Here is an 18085-nt window from a genome sequence, read left to right as displayed (position 1 = left end):
TGTTGGCATATGGGGCAGAAGCAGTAGTTCCCGTGGAGATATCACATTCCTCTCCAAGGATTCAGGCTTTTGATGAAAAAGAAAATGAGGAAGGGCAGAAGTTAGCCCTGGATTTAATCGATGAAGTGCGAGATAAAGCACACGCAAAGATAGTAGAATATCAGAAAAAGGCTTCATTCTACTACAACCTAAGGGTTAAAGAGAGGTTTTTCAAACAAGGTGACCTAGTCTTGAGAAAAATAGAGGCTTCTGGTGTCGGACAGAAAGGAAAGCTTGCCCCAAATTGGGAAGGGCCGTATAGAGTCAAGAGCGTTCAGGGTAGAGGAACCTACAAGCTGGAGACTATGGATGGTTTTGAAGTCCCGAGAACCTGGCACGCACAAAACCTGAAGGTTTACTACGTGTAAGATGGTCGAAGTACGATTCTCACTTGTCATTATGACAAGTAGGTTTAAAAGCACTTTGAAGCTTTGTTTGCATAGTATTTTTCTTTTTTAGCTATTATAGATCAGGGTCGAACCCATATTATGTAAGGTTTTGGAAAACCAGACTTGAAATTGAAGAGTTCGAAATTATTTCAACCTATGGATGTTTGAGTTGTGATAATATTCGTGTGGCCCATTAAGCCAAGTTTGAATATTAAAGTATCGGAAAAATGAAGGAGAGAATGCAAATAAGGAAAGTAGCATAGCCCCGCAGGGTAATAAGTTTTAATACAAACAAAAGTCCAGACATAAATTAAGGATAAAATTACAAAATAGAAAAACTACTCCTCCATGCGGGAGCCTTCATTCTCTTTCTCCTTATCAGCGCCTTCAGCGTCCTTCGCAGGAGAAGCGGGAGGAGAAGCAGTGTTAGGATCCAAGATGCGATCATCTGGCTGAGGAGAGTCGAAGAGGGCGTCTATGCTGTCCTCTGACTCAGCCTGCTCAGGACTTATAAAGTCCTTAGGGTCGACTAAGCCCGGGTACTTCTCAGAAACAGCCTTCACGGCCGCATCCCATCCCTGAGTGAACTGTAGGGAATAAAGACCCTCATCATGAATCTCCATGAGATTCCTAAACTTGTCAGAATCCATGTAGTCATCAATAAGCTTATCCTTATCGCTCCTAAGTTTCACCAGCTCGGAATGAGCCTTAGCCAGCTCCTCTTTCTTCGTGTCCAGCTTCTTCTCCAGGACCTTGGCTCTCTCCTCCCACTTCTTCATCTCCTTTTCAAAAACATCAGAGTTACCCTTCCAAGATCTAGCCTGATGTAGGGCCACCTGGAAATAGGTATTACTCTGCAAAGAAATATGTATGAGTTGGCGCAAATTTATTGGGATACAAGAAAAGTTGAAATTCACAAAAGGAAGAGAAGAAAAAAGAAAATTACCGCAGCTTGGGCTTGAGAGCCCAGAAGCTCAATAGTCTCGACATCACTCCCCGTAACAATGTCAGTGAAATCATGGGGAGTGATGGAATGGTACGACCAATCCTTGGCATGTTTGGTGGATCCAACCACCGTATCGCTCCTCCTGAAGCCCCAGTTAGGCCTGAAGGAATGTGCCTTAAGTGGAGGATCCACATCGTCCCCCAGCTCGACCACCGGGACGTGGGGCTTAAGGAAAGTAGGACCGTCAGGTTTGCTCCTGGGATCCCTGTTTAACTTGGCCCTCTTCTGGCGGCCAGATTCCCCCTCCTTGGGCCTATTGACGTTATTAATAGCCTCACAAGCTGAAAGGAAAAGCAGAAGGAATATTAAAATCCAGAAAAAAGAAAAAGTACGGTTAAAGAGAAGGAAAAATAATTTCGCAGGTATAAGTTTACCCTTATCACTGGCCTGGGAGAGACCAACTTTCTTCAAGGAAAACTCCTCTAAAAGGGTCCAGGTGTCTGTTTTCCCATCGTCTGAAATTAAGGCTTGGTAGGCCACCTCCTCCTCATCAGTTAATCTGATGCTACCAGGACTACCATCTGATACTTTGCAAAATGGCCTACGGAAGAATGTGGCCCAATCACCCCCAGCCCAGGTCAGCCTAACAAACTCATCCCTCCATTTAGGGTTGTTCTCGACTATAGAGTTACTATCAAAGATATGGGGAATTTTGGGCCGTTGGCGAATTAAAACCCAGCCCGGCTGACTCATGGAACTATTATAGAATTGGAAAACTTTCCTAAAGACTGCTACGGAAAGAGGAAAGCTATTCCTGAGACAAAGGACCATAAAACAGATAATGTTCCTCCAGGCGTTAGGAGGGAGTTGACAAGGGTTGATTCGTACATCGGCTAGTAAACGAGGAATAAATTCGTGAAATGGGAACCTAAGACCTGCGGTCAGGGCTCCTCGATAAATGAACAGGGTATCCCCCTCCCAATTACAAGTCCTATCCCCAGGGGCGGCTGGAGTGATCCTAAGGTGGGGTGGAAGTCTGCACAGGGTATTCATAGACTCTATCCTACCATCTAACTCATGAAAAGTGTTACCATGATTATACGAATCTAACTCAGACAGAGAAGGATATTCATCACCTCTCGAGTTAATCATATCAATGAGGGAAGTATATGGAGATTGAATTTGGATGTTTGTACCTCTCTTAGAGACATTCATCTTCTGCAAACGAGCTAGGTCACGGTCCGCCATTAATATGCTTCGGTTGAAGGCTTGAAACCCAGAAATACTTGAGAATGGAGGAGCTGCGGTGGCTTTGGTCGCTGGAAATCGCCTTCAAAAGGGAGAACTTTAGAGAAAAATGTGAGATGAAATGAGAAGTGGGAAGTGAAGTGAGGATTCTCACTCCACACTACACTTATATAGGCGAAAAGCTCGGAATACGAGGCGTTTTTAGGCCCATTTAGCCAGGCCCAACCTAAAGGCCCATCTACAAGAAGTATCAGGAACAATCTAGAAGCTCCTGTGGAATTTAAAAAGTCAAAAATCGAGCAGAACCTTAATATGGTTCGATTAGAGTCCTGATCGATGCAAAAGAGAGTCCTGATCGATATCTTATTCGAACAGGAGAGAAGAAGTCCCCTAAGATCGATCAGAGTCCTGATCGACAGAGAAGAGAGTCCTGATCGATATCTTATTCGAACAGGAGGGAAGAAATCTCCTAAGATCGATCAGAGTCCTGATCGACAGAGAAGAGAGTCCTGATCGATATCTTATTCGAACAGGAGGGAAGAAATCTCCTAAGATCGATCAGAGTCCTGATCGATACAGAAGAGAGTCTTGATCGATATCTTATTCGAACAGGAGGGAAGAAATCCCCTAAGATCGATCAGAGTCCTGATCGACGGAGAACAGAGTCCTGATCGATATTCCATTCGATCAGAATGGTCGAGAGCCATTTAATTCGTTCAGAGTCCTGATCGAAATCGATCAGGAGTCCTGGTCGATTAAGCATCGACTAGGGTGTCACTTTGAAGGCCAATTCGGTCAGAATCCTGATCGAAATCGATCAGGAATCCTGTCGACCAGAGTGTAAGATCCTGAGCTAATTCGATCAGGATCCTGATCGATTTTGGCTGCATCCTGATCGATTTTGTCTGCATCCTGATCGATTTTGTCTGCATCCTGATCGATTTTAAGCCAGAAAAATTAGGGAAAAAATCCAGAAATTAAGGATAAATCCCAAAAAATTAGGGAAAAATCCAGAAATTAAGGAAAAATCCCAGAAAATTAGGGAAAATCCCAGAAATTAGGGAAAAAATCCAGAAATTAAGGATAAATCCCAGAAATTAAGGGAAAAATCCAGAAAATTAGGGAAAAATCCAGAAATTAAGGAAAAATCCCAGAAAATTAGGGAAAATCCCAGAAATTAGGGAAAAAAATCCAGAAATTAAGGATAAATCCCAGAAATTAAGGGAAAAATCCAGAAATTAAGGGAAAAATCCAGAAATTAAGGATAAATCCCATAAAAATAAGGAAAAATCCCAGAAAAATTATGGAAAATTCCAGAAATTAGGGAAAAATCCCGGAAATAAGGGAAAAATTCATGGAAATCAAAATAATTCCTAAATAAAAGGAAAAATTCGTTGTAAACGTGTAGGTCGCTCCACACTTTACGCAAGAACGAAACCCTGTAAGGGCATGAATAGACTTAACTTCTGCGAAACATAGTCAATGTTTCCCAAAAGTTGGGGGGCAAATGATAGGGATAAATAAATCCTGATAATGGGCTGCTAGACCCAATAAGAAGATGTTTGATATTCAGACCAGAAAGGTTAAGCCTGATGGACCAGATCAGGTCTGGTCGAATAAAAATGGCCCAAAAGCCCTGATTATTAATTAATTTCGTAATTAATTAATAAGGGAAAAATCAGCTGTTGAGAAGAGTCCTGATAAGGATATAAATCCTTATAGATAAGCCTCAAGGGGACCTAAAAGGATAAGGAATCAGTTTCCTACTATCTAGGACTCCAAAGTCCATTCTAATTATGAGACTTGCCCACCAAGTCTCCTATACCAAGTCCAATTCAAGGACCACCAACATCTATATAAGGGGTCTCACCCCACAAATCAGAACTACGTTTTTTGGCTTGATTCTCTAATTCACAGAGATACGTAGGCATCTCGTAAAGGCAGATTGAGTCACGAAACACGAGAGCAGCCATTAAAGGCCTTGAGCTCCCGAATCTTAGTATTAAATACAGCAAGTAATAACCTTGATTTCTTATCCATAACAACATGGAAGGTAGATAATGGAAAGAACTAAGGCTCTACTCCATCAGAATAGGGCATGGTAGTCTTCTCCTCTCGAAGCGTCTTCACAATGCTCTGGAGCTCATCCACCACCATCTGGATGATATACTGGCTGGTGCGGTCTCGGTGTGATGGCATCTCCTCAAGCTTAGTGTTGACGTACTGAACCAAGGTCTCAAGTCTCGCAGTCATCTGCTCCTTGGGCTTCCCTTCATAGTTTTGGCTGTCCGGGTACACGTTCTTCAGTCGGTCTATCAGTCGGTCGTACTTGCCCTGAAGCATGTCAAACTCGCGCCTCAACTCAGCATACACGGAGAAAGCAATAGTGTCGTCCGACCCAGAGGATGACGAGGAATGCGCCCTTTGCTGATAAACCAATAAGAGGAGTATTAATAATAAATTTACTTAACCTACTCTCTCGCATATTATCTATATCCTATACATATATCCTATAACCTATTTGGGCTGTCCAGGGACTCGAAACCGTGGCTCTGATACCAAAACCTGTCACACCCCCAACTTAACAAACAAAATAAATATAACTATTACAATATTTAGAAGAAAGTAAACATAACGCAATCCAAGATCTTATAGTTTAGGGTTTGGAACAGCCCAACACTACCATCTATTACAACTGATTTTAAATTCGAGTCCTCACACAAAACTATCTCTTATTCTACCTGAGCTCGGACATACGCATCGGTATCTCAGGTCTTACGTGCTGTCTGCTTGAACCTAACCATAGCTGCTAGCTGTAACATCAGGGTAAAGCAAGGAGTGAGCCAAATGCTCAACAAGTGCTAAACTATATGATACAAAACATAAATCGAGATATATATAAAAGAATGACATTGCAAAGAAATAACCAATAATAACAAGAGATAAAACTTTGGGTGATGGCATCATTTGCTTGTATCAAAACATTTCCAAAATCATATCTTAATTCAAAAATCATTTTATGACGCTACGGATTACAGCCGGTGATCAGCCGCGAAGTAATCCCGAACCTCACGGGGTTCTAAAACATTAATGGGATCCCTAGGCAAATTTTAAGCCTACATTGTAAGTGTGGAAAGGACTCGCATCTTAGTCCAGATCCACTATTCAAAGAAAACATTTATCCCCCTTTGGGACTGAAAATCCATATTTTAATCATTTCAAAAACTAATGCCGATTTATAATAAAATCTCTTAAGTAGTAAACATTTTTATCAAGGGATTATAGATCATCTTTGAAACACTGGAAATATGTCACCGAATTTCAGGGCCATGATCCACTAGACTTTACTGTATTCGGGTAATTGAAAGGTTTCCATATAAAAGAACTTTGACAAGGAGATTTAACAAGGCTATTGGATAATATGAAAGAGTAATGCCAAACTAGGCTTAAATCAATGGTTTTCAACAAGGTACAAGTATTAGAACATCAAGAAGGTAAGCTTCATGAATACTAGGGGTGTTAAGGTATAAAAAAAATGATCTTTAGCTCAAGGTATATCAGGATTGTTGAACTTTAGGGTAAGAAAAAGGGTTATCAATCAATTAAGAACAACTTTAAAGAATATCTGGGTTTTAGGTATCAAGGTAAAGTTTCTATTGGGGTTCAAACATCAGGGTGAGATGTCAATATTTTAGGAATCAATAGCATGATAATTAAGAGGATCAATCAAGTATTATATCAAATCTTTATTTTATCATGGCATTCCAATCACTTTGATATACTAGAGTGATATGACTTTTGATCTACTTGCAATATGTACTTGAGGGTTCATGGCATTTCTATATAATACAAATATAGATTTAAGAACCGCTTGGTTCAAGTATATCAAGATAACTCAGGATACTCGCATCAATGTATATGAACTAATTATCACACATTTGCAGTGTAAACGAAATACAGGTTGAATCACTTGCCTTGAGAAAGGCTGGTCTGGTCTGGCTGGTAGGAGCAACTGGAAGCTTCACTCGAACTTTATGGCAAGTTTACCCTCGTCTCGAGATCCTACATAAATAATAATAATCCTCATTATAATATATTCTCACCAACTTAACCTATTTACAACACAAATGGCACTTAAGCCTATATGCACGCAATTTATATTCACCTTATAAATATAATTGTACACATAGCCACATATACTCACATATCATATTTTAATACCAAATAATATCACACACACCATAATGGAACACTAGGCTTGGATGATCTTGATCCCCAACTTAAGTCACTTGGTCGCTAAACTAGACAAAGTTTCCAAATTTTGGCTTCCTTACTCAATGTGCCTTTACTTAACTATCCAAAACCTATTGACCCTCATTTGGGCCTTTTACTCTACTGGCTTTATACTATCTTGCAACCATAGTGGTCAACTTAGGTCTCACTCCTAAGTGATCTAAAACTATGTGATAAGTGAAAGTGCTCAATAAGGAAAATTTCAGAATGACATCTATGGTTTCTTGAGTGCATTAGACACTCTTAAACTACAAGTTTACCTCCAAAACTTCTACACTAGACTCTTCTGACCTTAAGGCATCTCCCAAACTTGATGTGGCTCAAGAGCCTAGCTTGGGCCTCCTTGGGCCTAAGCTTAAAGTCTATGGTTCCCTTGTTTTTCTGGGCAGAAAACGCCCTGACTTGAACTAACTTGTGACACATGGTTCTAAATCAAATCCAATGAACTATGGCTGGAAAAACTCCTCTGACACTCCCTCTAACTAATTCCCAATAGGTCCTAGTGAGGGCCTACCCATGACATGGTCAAAACTTCATATTTCTAAGTTGCAAGAAAACTGTCCCCTGCTGGACAGATTTTGTGATTCCACTCGTGCACCTAACCAAACGACTTATAAACCTCCAACAAACACCTACAACCTTTTATATACTCCTAGTGCTAGCTTCTGGTGGCTTGAGCCTCAAAGTGCACAACAAATGCTCATTCAAAACTTCCCTATAACTAGTGCATCAAATCTGGAAAAATGCAAACACTAACTAATCCCTTTCCACCTTAACTCCCACTTAATAACCAAGCATCCAACTCTTTCCAAAACAAACCTAGTGTCTTAATGTCCTAAAATAGTGCCTCAATAGAAGGGGAGATCATCTATGCCCAAGAATCAACAACATGCAACTAAAAATATAACATGCAACTCATGTAAAACACATAACAAGATTTCGGCTAGGCATAAAGTTTAAATGCTTGCAAATTCGAATTGTACCTATTACTCATCCTTAATAATCATGAAATATATCTTCTCTTAACTATTAATAAGAAATTTATCATGGAAACAATCTATTTTAAGCACACATATTTTAAATTTATAGATTTTTAGACATAGCAACATGATTTCAAAAAGAGTAGCATGAAAAACATGGTTGATCATCATTTTAATATCTTAAAACTAGCATGCATGACTAAACATAAATATATAATGAAAATTCAGTAGCATGCAAAGGATTTTAAAGCATGATATCTCCATAAAACACTTAGTTAGCACATATATAAAATATATCTCATAGAGAGCTCTTGAATTCACATGAATCAAGAGTTTCTCTTTGGAGATCACATAAGAACTACACATGCATCCATGGAACTTCAACTTCCAAGTCACAAAACTCTTGGAAAGTATATAAGATGAATGTAGGTAGAAGATTTACATTTGGGAAGATGAAGAATGAAATGAAAAATGGAAGGGGGTAGGGGAATGGGGCTTCGGCCGAGAGCAATGGTGGGAGGGGGAAGAGAGAAAAAAATATGGTGTGTTGGAGTGTGGAGTGAGTGGAATGACTTCTCCCACTTTGATTTTAGTTTTATGCTTTTTGGTTGACAAAATGATGAGTGGAAGTGAGAATGTACAAAAATGTCCTCTAGCTAAAGTTAGGCCATTTTGCATGCAAGGTTAGTGTGGTAATTTGGTAATCAACAAATGAGTTAGTGGGGTTGGAAAGGTCTTATTTGCTCTTTGAGAGAATAGAAGGGTGATTTGCATGCAAGGTCTTCTATGTAATTTGCTAATTATAACAAATAAAATTTGTAAAGATTTATTTTTATAAAATAAAATAAAAGTTCAAAAATTATAAAATTTATACCATAAAATAACTTGGATTTTTAGATATTTTATAAAATCACTTTTGAAATTTGTGAACAAAATAACTTTTAAAAAAAAATTTCTCCAAGGTTTAGAATATTCCTTATAAATCAAGAATAAAGGAAATAAATAAACTCTTGCTTTGAAAAATCATATACTACATAAAGCAAATTTAAAATGCAGAAATTTTCATTCACACAAGGTACAACTATTAAGTATATTTACTTTTGGCTTTAATATCACACAAAATCCACAGATAATATTACATAAAATGCCGGTCGTAACATTTCCTTTGCCCCTCTTTGAGTCAACCATTTTCGGAGATTCCTCCTCAGCTTTAAGAGCAACTGTCTTTGACTTTCTTCCATGCCTTTTGCTCCTTTGATCCATCTCAAGTTCATAAGTCTTGAGCATACAATAAATTTCATCAAGAGTGGTTTCAACAAGGTCATAGTTGTCTCTTATGATAGTAGACTTCAAGTCCCAATTTTCAGGAAGAGCTAAAAGGAATTTTAGATTTGAAGCTTCAAGATCATATTTCTTGTCCACTAGTGACAGATCATTCAAGAGTTTGGAAAACATATCATATAAATCAGTTAATAATTCATCAGCTTTTGAGTCAAAGTACTCATACTCTTGTGCGAGTATAGTCTTCCTATTCTTTTTGACTGCTTCAGTTCCCTGGCATCTTGTCTCCAAAGCATCCCATATTTCCTTTGCAGTCTTGCATCCAATTACCCTGTTTGACATGACATTGTCAATTGCACTATGAAGCAGATGCCTTACCCTTGCATCCTTGATAATAGATGAGATGTCTTCAGCTGTGTAATCACCTTTCTCCTTTGGTATCATCTTTGCTGGTTAATCATCAACTGCAACAGAAAGCTTGGTAGGCTTATATGGTCCATCATTAATTCTATCAAGGTATTCGGGATCTGTGGCTTCCAGAAACATAGCCATCTTTACCTTCCATATAGGATACTCAGATGCTCTCAGTATGGGAACCCTAATACTCTCATATCTACTGTGGGTTTGATTGTTTTGAGTATCTTGAGTTTTGGTGGGCTTAGTTGGAGTTTGTGTTTCTTCAGACATGATTGTAAACTAGATCTCACTGTTTGTATATCAACAGAGAGTCTCTGATACCACTTGTTTGGTCACACAACACTATATAAGGGGGTTGAATATAGTGTTTATACAATCAAATCGATTTAGAACATAAGTATGTAACAGTAATCAAGTTTATTCAATATAATAAGCTCTTTTACAAAGTAGGTTAAACTACTCTCTCAGTGATGAACAATATCACTAAGAGCTGCTAGGTTACAATGTATAATCTTTCTCGTGAATGATAACACTTATAGTGTAAACCCTAAGCTGTGTTTATATAGTACACAGTTACAAGATATCTTCTAATTAATATGGAATATAATTCTGTCTCCTAAAATATATCAATCAGATATTATCTTCTACAAGTCTTCTAGCTGTCCAACTCTTCATGCATATCTTCTATTGTTTTAGTCCAGATCATCTCCTGTAAATCAGCTACATTTCTTATCTGAAGTACCCGCACTTATGTCCTGATATAAATCCTGACGGCCTTAAGTTCTGATATAAGTTCTGACTTCAGTAAGTTCGGATTTCCAGTAAGTCCTGATATTAAGTTCTGAAACTAAACACAACAGATTAGACATGACATTAAAAATATATCTAACATGTATCTAGTTAATGACTATCTTATGTATGACAAAGATTTTCAGAAAAATGTTGAGACAAGATTAGATATATGAGATCACCTTGCAACGATATTTTTATACAGTTATAAATTGGAACTCTGTGTATATTATGCATGGAAGAGGATTTCAAATATTTTTGAAAAGTATATATACATATATAATGATTATTTTGCGACTTTGTCGCGTTAAGATATCAAACTTGGTTCAATTATGGTTGACCAAGACTTTCCTGAGTACTATGAGAATGCTTATATATTATTAATTATGATACATGTTATTTTGGTGGGCTTGTTGCTCACCCTTGCTTTATTCTTTCATCACACAACAACAACTAGACAAGATGAACAGTACCAGGCTCCCAATTCGCGAGCGGATAGACAACATTCTGCAGTTTCAGGTAGGCGTTGATGCCGCTGTAGCTGAGGTAGGAACTACCAATAGGCTAGGATTTTAAATTTTGATGTACCAGACTTATGTATATTTATGAATTGTAATAATGGCAAAAAATATGTAAATTTATTCAGAAACCCTTTTGAGGTATAACGACTTATAATTTTGGAATAAAATGACTTGTGTTATTTTGGTATTCATCTCTGAGACTATAACTTGTGGTGTCTGTGTATATTATGGGGTCATAGTACGCAATAATTGGTTGTTTATTTAGATTAAGTGTTGTTAAGGGAAATGGAACTCGTGACAACCCAGATCCCCGACCCCAGATTTGGGGGTGTTAAAGAGACCTTGACAAGTCAAAACACTTGTAGAGAACTAAGAGATCTCGATAAGCCATTATACTTATCGAGATTTCAGTTCTCTATACAACAGAATGGAGATCTTGATATGAACCTCAAGTACAGAATGCAGACAAGTTAAATATTCAAGATTATTAATCAACAAATAATCTAATCACTTATATTGAAAAGTCTACAAAAGCAACTTGAAGAGTGCAAGATCAAAGGCCAAGATTAACTGACATAGGAAAGTCACAGACCTACACGATTTACAAAGATACACTAAGCCAGAAATGGAAAGATTTAAAGATAACTTAAAGTAGGGTTTAGTACATCTTATTGCATGCTGTGTAAACCTGTGTTTATTAATTTATAAAGTAAACATTGGTCCTTTTCTTTTAAATAGTATCAAACAGATCTAGTTTTTCTTGTAACTCTCTCAACGAAGAAGCTGAGTTCTTTACTTACAAAGAACCCAAGATTTGTAGCAAGATAATAGCTTGATTTTAATACAAAATTAAGTGAGTTTTTAAATATTGTGTCCACTATTTTATATCAGCTAACATAATATTACTGCATTTCTAATCTGCTTTGTTAACCAAGTAACAAACATTCAGAAAGTCTTAAGAATATCCAAAACACATTCACCCCTCCTCCGTGTTGTATTTATTACCTAACAAGTGGTATCAGAGCAAAATATGAAAGCAAATAGAATAAAGATCTTGGAAGAATGAATACACAGTAGCTAAGCAGTATCAAGATACCATCCTTTAACAAAACCAACTATACATTATGGAAAAAGAAGATGTTGTTGTTTATAAAGATGGCCAACCCATTATATGTTTAGATCCTCAAGAATGGTCCTTTCACTCTCATAGAAAGAGTTAAGGAATATACAGATGGAGACATGGTCATCCCGACTCATTATGCTCCTAAGGATCCCTCAAAGTACTCTGATATTGAAAAGGAGAAAATCTCTCTGGATAGTTGCTTGCAACTAATTCTGATAGAGTCACTTGACAATGTAATGTACAATAAAATTATCAACTGTGACACAGCCAAATAGATCTGGGAGAAAATAGAAATTCTATGTGAGGGAACGGAGGAGGTTAGGTCAAATCAAAGGAGGATCTTGGTATCTCAGTATGAGGGTTTTATGGCTAAACCAAAAGAGAGTATAACTGATGTTACTGAAAGATTCAATAAGCTTATTAATGACTTGTAGCTTCATGACAAATAATATGAAGCCGAGGAGGTTAACTTGAAGTGTTTGCTCACCCTTCTGACCATCTAGAACAGAAGATTTCAGCTATAAGAGAAGGGAGAGACTTGAGCAGAATGACACTGGAGGTTTTGTATGGTATTTTAGAAACCTATGAACTGGAAATGATCCAAAGAAAATCTTTAAGAGCTGGTCAAGGGCACATTGTTGATGGATCAAGTGCACTAGTTGTTAATGACAACCAGTCATCTGATGATGAACTAGAAATCCAGACTCCAGTTTCTTCAAGTATTGAGCAAAAGAACAAGGAACAACAGAAGCAAGTTATTCTTGAACTTGAAGAGGATGAATTTTATAACATGGATGAACTGGATTAGTTAGATCAGTCCATGGCTTACTTAGCAAGGAAATTATCTAACATTAGAGTAAAGAATCCAAAGTTCTTCAAAAATAAAGGACATGTATTCAACAAGGACATCAGTTGGAAAGGAAAAACTCAGTACAACTCTGGTGGAAAAAGTGGTTACAAGACTGGATCTGTTGTATGATAAAAAATTAGATGTTTCAGTTGTGATGAATTTTGCCACTTTGCCACAGAATGTAGAAAGCCAAAGAAGGTGAAAAATGACAAGGCCTATCTCGAATTGGAGGAAAAGTATGAGGCTCTTCTAAGAAAGCAACATGGTAAAACTTATATTGCAGAAGGAAAGAGTTGGGATGATTCAGATAATGATGATGATGAGGAAGTAGGAAAATATGCACTCATGGCCTTGGAGCAAGGAGATTCATCCTCATAAAAAATACAGGTACCAACTCTTACCACTATTGATTTAAATAAAAGTCAATATTAGGAGACTGTTGTAAAGATGATTATAGAAATGTTCCGCATCCATACTAGCATGGTAGCAGCTATTGAGAAGGTCATTAGTTTATCAAAAGCTAATGAAAAGCTTGATAGTGAGAAACAAAAGTTTGATCTACTACTTATGGAGCTTGAGACAGTCAAGCAAGATAATGAATATCTAAAGAACAAGCTAAAGTGTGCTAGTGAAATAGAAGCTGTGTTAAGAGAAAAGATAGAGAAGAATGAGGTAAAACTGAAGTCATTCAGGAATGCATCTCAGCTAGTTGGTTAATATCATGAGAAGAACAAGCCATGTACAAATATAGCTATTATATTGGATTATAATGCATTGAACAGCAATAAAAAGGCTGAAGGTGATAGAGGAAAAACAATTATAAATGAAAATGTCCCAGTTATGCTGAGAAAAGTGGATGCACCTTTGTTCAAGGCATGTGAAGCAAATTTTAGTGAAGTTGAGTTGGTGATAAAGCAAGAGCTTGCTGATGAGGATAATGAGAAGAAATGTACAAAAACAACTTCAACTCCTAACGCTGAGAAAAAGCCCATGGTGAATCAAACTCCCAAGAAACCAATCAAGGAAGTTAAGGCTGAGAATACAAGAAAGAAGAAGAAAAATAGAAATCGGAAGGTTGGAATAAACAAAAGCAATAACATTGCATTTGTTGCTGATGCTCCCAGGAAACAGTGTCAAAAGTGTGGCTCTGTTAATCATCTAACTCGCCTTTGTAAAAAGGTTGTTAACAATCCAGGAGTGGGAGCATGCAAGTATAATGAAGCTAAGGACGATGATCCCTACTCATTCCGTGACAAGTTTGATTGCATACCTTGCAACATGAAAGTAATGACAAGTTGCCACAGGCTGAGAATAGATCTTAATAAAGTCAATATTGAGTCCTCAACTAAAAAGGAAAATGCACATCAATCAATGATTTCTATTCTTTCTAAATCATCAAATTCTACTTCTACTAAGTCTGTTAACAAGAAAAAAGAACCCAACACTGATTAGGTTGCTAAACACACTTAATCCATATTATGTGGAGGGCAAAGTAAAGAAGGTCATATGGATCATAGACAGTTGATGCTCAAGATATATGACATGTGATATGGACATGCTATCACAATTTGAGGAGATGGCTGACCCATTAGAGACTTTTGGAGACAACATCAAAGGTTTCACAATGGGATATGGCAAGATAATTTTTGGAAATATTATCATTGATGATGTAGCACTGGTAGCTGGTCTTGAGGTGAATCTCCTGAGTGTCATCCAATTCACAGGTAGAGGATTCAATGTTTTATTGGACAAAGGAGAATGCCTATTTATCATCAAAAAGACTGGTGAAACTGCATGCTATACTCAAAATAAATATCTCATTAACAAGAATCTTGGCAAATCACCCTACTCAATCTTATCTAAAAGGAAGCATACGGTGAAGCATCTTCATGTGTTTGGAAGCAAGTGTTATGTTTTGAAAGACAACTCTGAATATGTGGGAAAATTTGACTCTAAGGTTTTTGAAGCAATTTTTCTGGGATATTCATTGGAGAGAACTGCATACAAAGTCTATGTGTTTGAACAAAATAAAATTATGGAAAGTACAGATATAACTTTTGATGATGACAAGTGTCCAAGCTTGGAATGCCTTGATGAAAATGTGGCCGAGACCTTTAAATTTGTATATCTCAATATTGATTGTGATTCTAAAGATGAAGCTGAAGTCAACACAAGCAACGGAATGGAAGAAGAGTCAACTGAACAAGTAAATAATGAAAATGGAAGCTCATCTCAAACACTTGAATTTGATAGCACAAACTCAGGGGGGGAAAGAGAAGAAAGTTCTGCAAGTCTTGCCAATGATGAAGAAAATGCAGAAAATTAAAGTCAACAAACTCACACCAGGAAATGGGATAGAAGTAACATAAGAGAAGCAATTATTGATGATCCTAATGTTGGAGTAAGGACTAGAAGTGCATCTGCTAATTGTTAGGTAATGAATAACATGCAGAGGGGGGTGAATTTTTTTTGTGTTTTTATGCTTTTCTTGATTTATGAATGGTGATGAACAAAGTAAATTAAATTTGTAGTGAAATGTGTTAAAGCTGCAATTTAAACATAAAACAATTATAATACAGATCTTTCAAAACTCACTTAATTTTATATTAAAATTAAGAATGTCACGCTAAAAAATTTCTAGGCTCTTTGTTAATAAAGAGCTTAGCTTCTTCCTTGAGAGAATACTAGATTTTTCTAATCTGAATTCTTACTACTAACAAAGCATCCAGTGTTTACTTTATAGAACAGTAAACATTGGTTATTACACAACATGCAACAACATGTACTAAACCCTTTTTTTGGATAATCAAATCTTTCTATTTCTGTCTTAATGTATCTTTGCTAAACTTACATGCCTGTGACTTTGCTCTGTCGGTTAATCTTGGCCATTAATCTTGTACTCTTCAAGATGCTTTTGTAGACTTGTCAATCCAACTGATTAGATTATTTGTTGCTTGATAATCTTAAATATTGAACTGGTCTGCAATTTGTACTTTGAGATTTACCTCAAGATCTCCAGTTAGGCATCTAGAGAACTTGACATCGATAAGTATATTGGCTTATCGAGATCTCTAATCACTCTATAGTTGTTTTGACTTGTAGAGGTCTCTGAGTTCTCTATAAGAGAATTTAGCTTTTCGAGATCACTTATCTTCATGTCTATACTTTGACTTATCGATATCTCTGAGTTCTCTAGTGGCAAATAGACTTATCGATATCTCAAAGATCTCTAGTGATATTTTGACTTGTCGATATCTCTAGAGTTCTCTAGTGAAGAAATGACTTGTCGATATATCCAATCTTCATGTCTTCAATTTTTCTTGTCGATATCTCTGAGTTCTCTAATAGCTTTCCTGACTTCTCGATAAGTCATTCTGGAGTTCTCGAATGACTTCTCTGTAATACTTAATCTATGACTTGTAGAGAACTTGACTTAGAATATTTTTCCCAAAACAGATTTATTCAACTCCAAGCTTCTTCATAATTCTTCTGAGGCATGATCTTCTTGATTTTATTCCAGATAGAATTCTTAGGCTTGATACTGTTTACAGAAAAAGATTCCAGTCTGCCCTTCCGAGGCATGATCTTCTTGATCTTCTTATTGAATGTGTTTTGGAAACTTCATTAATAACATCATAAACTTCATCAGGAGTCAGTTCTTTAGCATTGCTGCCCAAAATAGTCAGATAATCTTCCATGAACTTAGCTAAAACACCCTCCATCTCCAGATTATAGTCCTTGTTCATCCAAGTATCACAGTTGCCATCCCGTTCAGCTTCATTAACAATTTTGTCTTGTTGTTCTTGGACATCTGTTTGATAGCAGAGCATAATGGCTTGATAGTCCTGGTTAGACATATCTGATGTCAGCAACTGTTGAGAAATTTGTGCAAGTCCTGCAAGCTGATCCACCCTGAAATCTTTAAGATTTGATTGAGGTGCAGCTTCTTGTAGCTAGTTGAAGACAAGGTGTGGCTGTTGAGGTTGAGGGTTGTGTAGTTGGATCAGAACCACCTGTGACAGAAGTCACAGTTTGACTCACAGTTGATACTGTGGTTATGACAAGTTGTTATTCCACACTTGTTGTGGGAACCTCCAATTAAATTGGAGGGTGATTTGACTGGGTTACTCTCATGTACACCGATCTCAAACCCTTGTGTGTCTTGCACCACACTTTCAGTTGAATGTGCTATTCTTTCCTCCTCTATCACAGGATCATTGGCAATTGTACTCCTAGCATCTATTGCTAATGTAATTTCTACTAGGGTTTTGAGGGGAGTTGTTCTTGGAACAGGAACCTCCATTTGAATTGGAGAGGATTTAGATAGCTCCCCCTCAGGAGTACTACCCTCAAACCTAACAGCCTTTGAGGGCTGATTTACACATGAAGGTGCATTTGTAACATCCATAGGGTCTTCAGTAAAAACTGATGAATCCCTCATGGTTTTTATGGTGTCATCAAGGTCTACCCCAGCTAGTAGCCTCTCACCATCTAAATTTAGTGTCTGGGTGGTGAGCAAGGTTTCTTGAACCAAGTCACTTGATTGGGCAACACTTGAGAATTTGATTTAAGTGTTTCAGAAGTGGGAGAAGAAATATTAGAAATAAGATTTTGAGATTCAGAATAGTGTGTTGGCAGTTCCCCCTGAATGGATGAGGGAACTTCAAGGGATGTGCTCTCCTTGTGTGTGCCATCCTTATTTCTCCTACCATACACTTGAATTTGTTCAAGTGTTGCCTGTGCAAACTCCTTACAAGGTGTATTAGGGAGAATGCCCTTTTCAATAGAAACACCCTGTTGAGAGGATGTCTCTAGAATCTGTTTATGCCCCATTTTTACAACCGCATCCTTTTGGGAGAATACGGAGGTGGTTTGAGTTGTCAGCTCAGTTTTCTTTGCCTTCTTTGTTATTCTGACCAAAGGTGACTCAGTTAGTGTTTGATCCTCACCACTCTCACTCATTATTGTAAGTGTTATCTCCTTTCTCTCTTTTTTACTCACTTCATCTTTTTGAGAGAATGAAGTGGTTGGTTTCCTAGCTGCTAATGGTTTTGAAGGAATGGTCTCAGCTTGGAAAGGCCCATGTTGGTTCTCCTGTATTTGAACTTCTACAGGTTCAGGGGCCATAGCTGTATTAGGTTGTGCATTTGATCTCATATCAGGCATAGGGTAAGTGTTGGATTTTAATCGCAGTGGAGGCATGACAAAA

This window comes from Apium graveolens, chromosome 11, assembly GCF_009905375.1.
Source record: "Apium graveolens cultivar Ventura chromosome 11, ASM990537v1, whole genome shotgun sequence".
NCBI lineage: Eukaryota > Viridiplantae > Streptophyta > Magnoliopsida > Apiales > Apiaceae > Apium > Apium graveolens.
Note: the sequence above shows the minus strand (reverse complement) of the source record.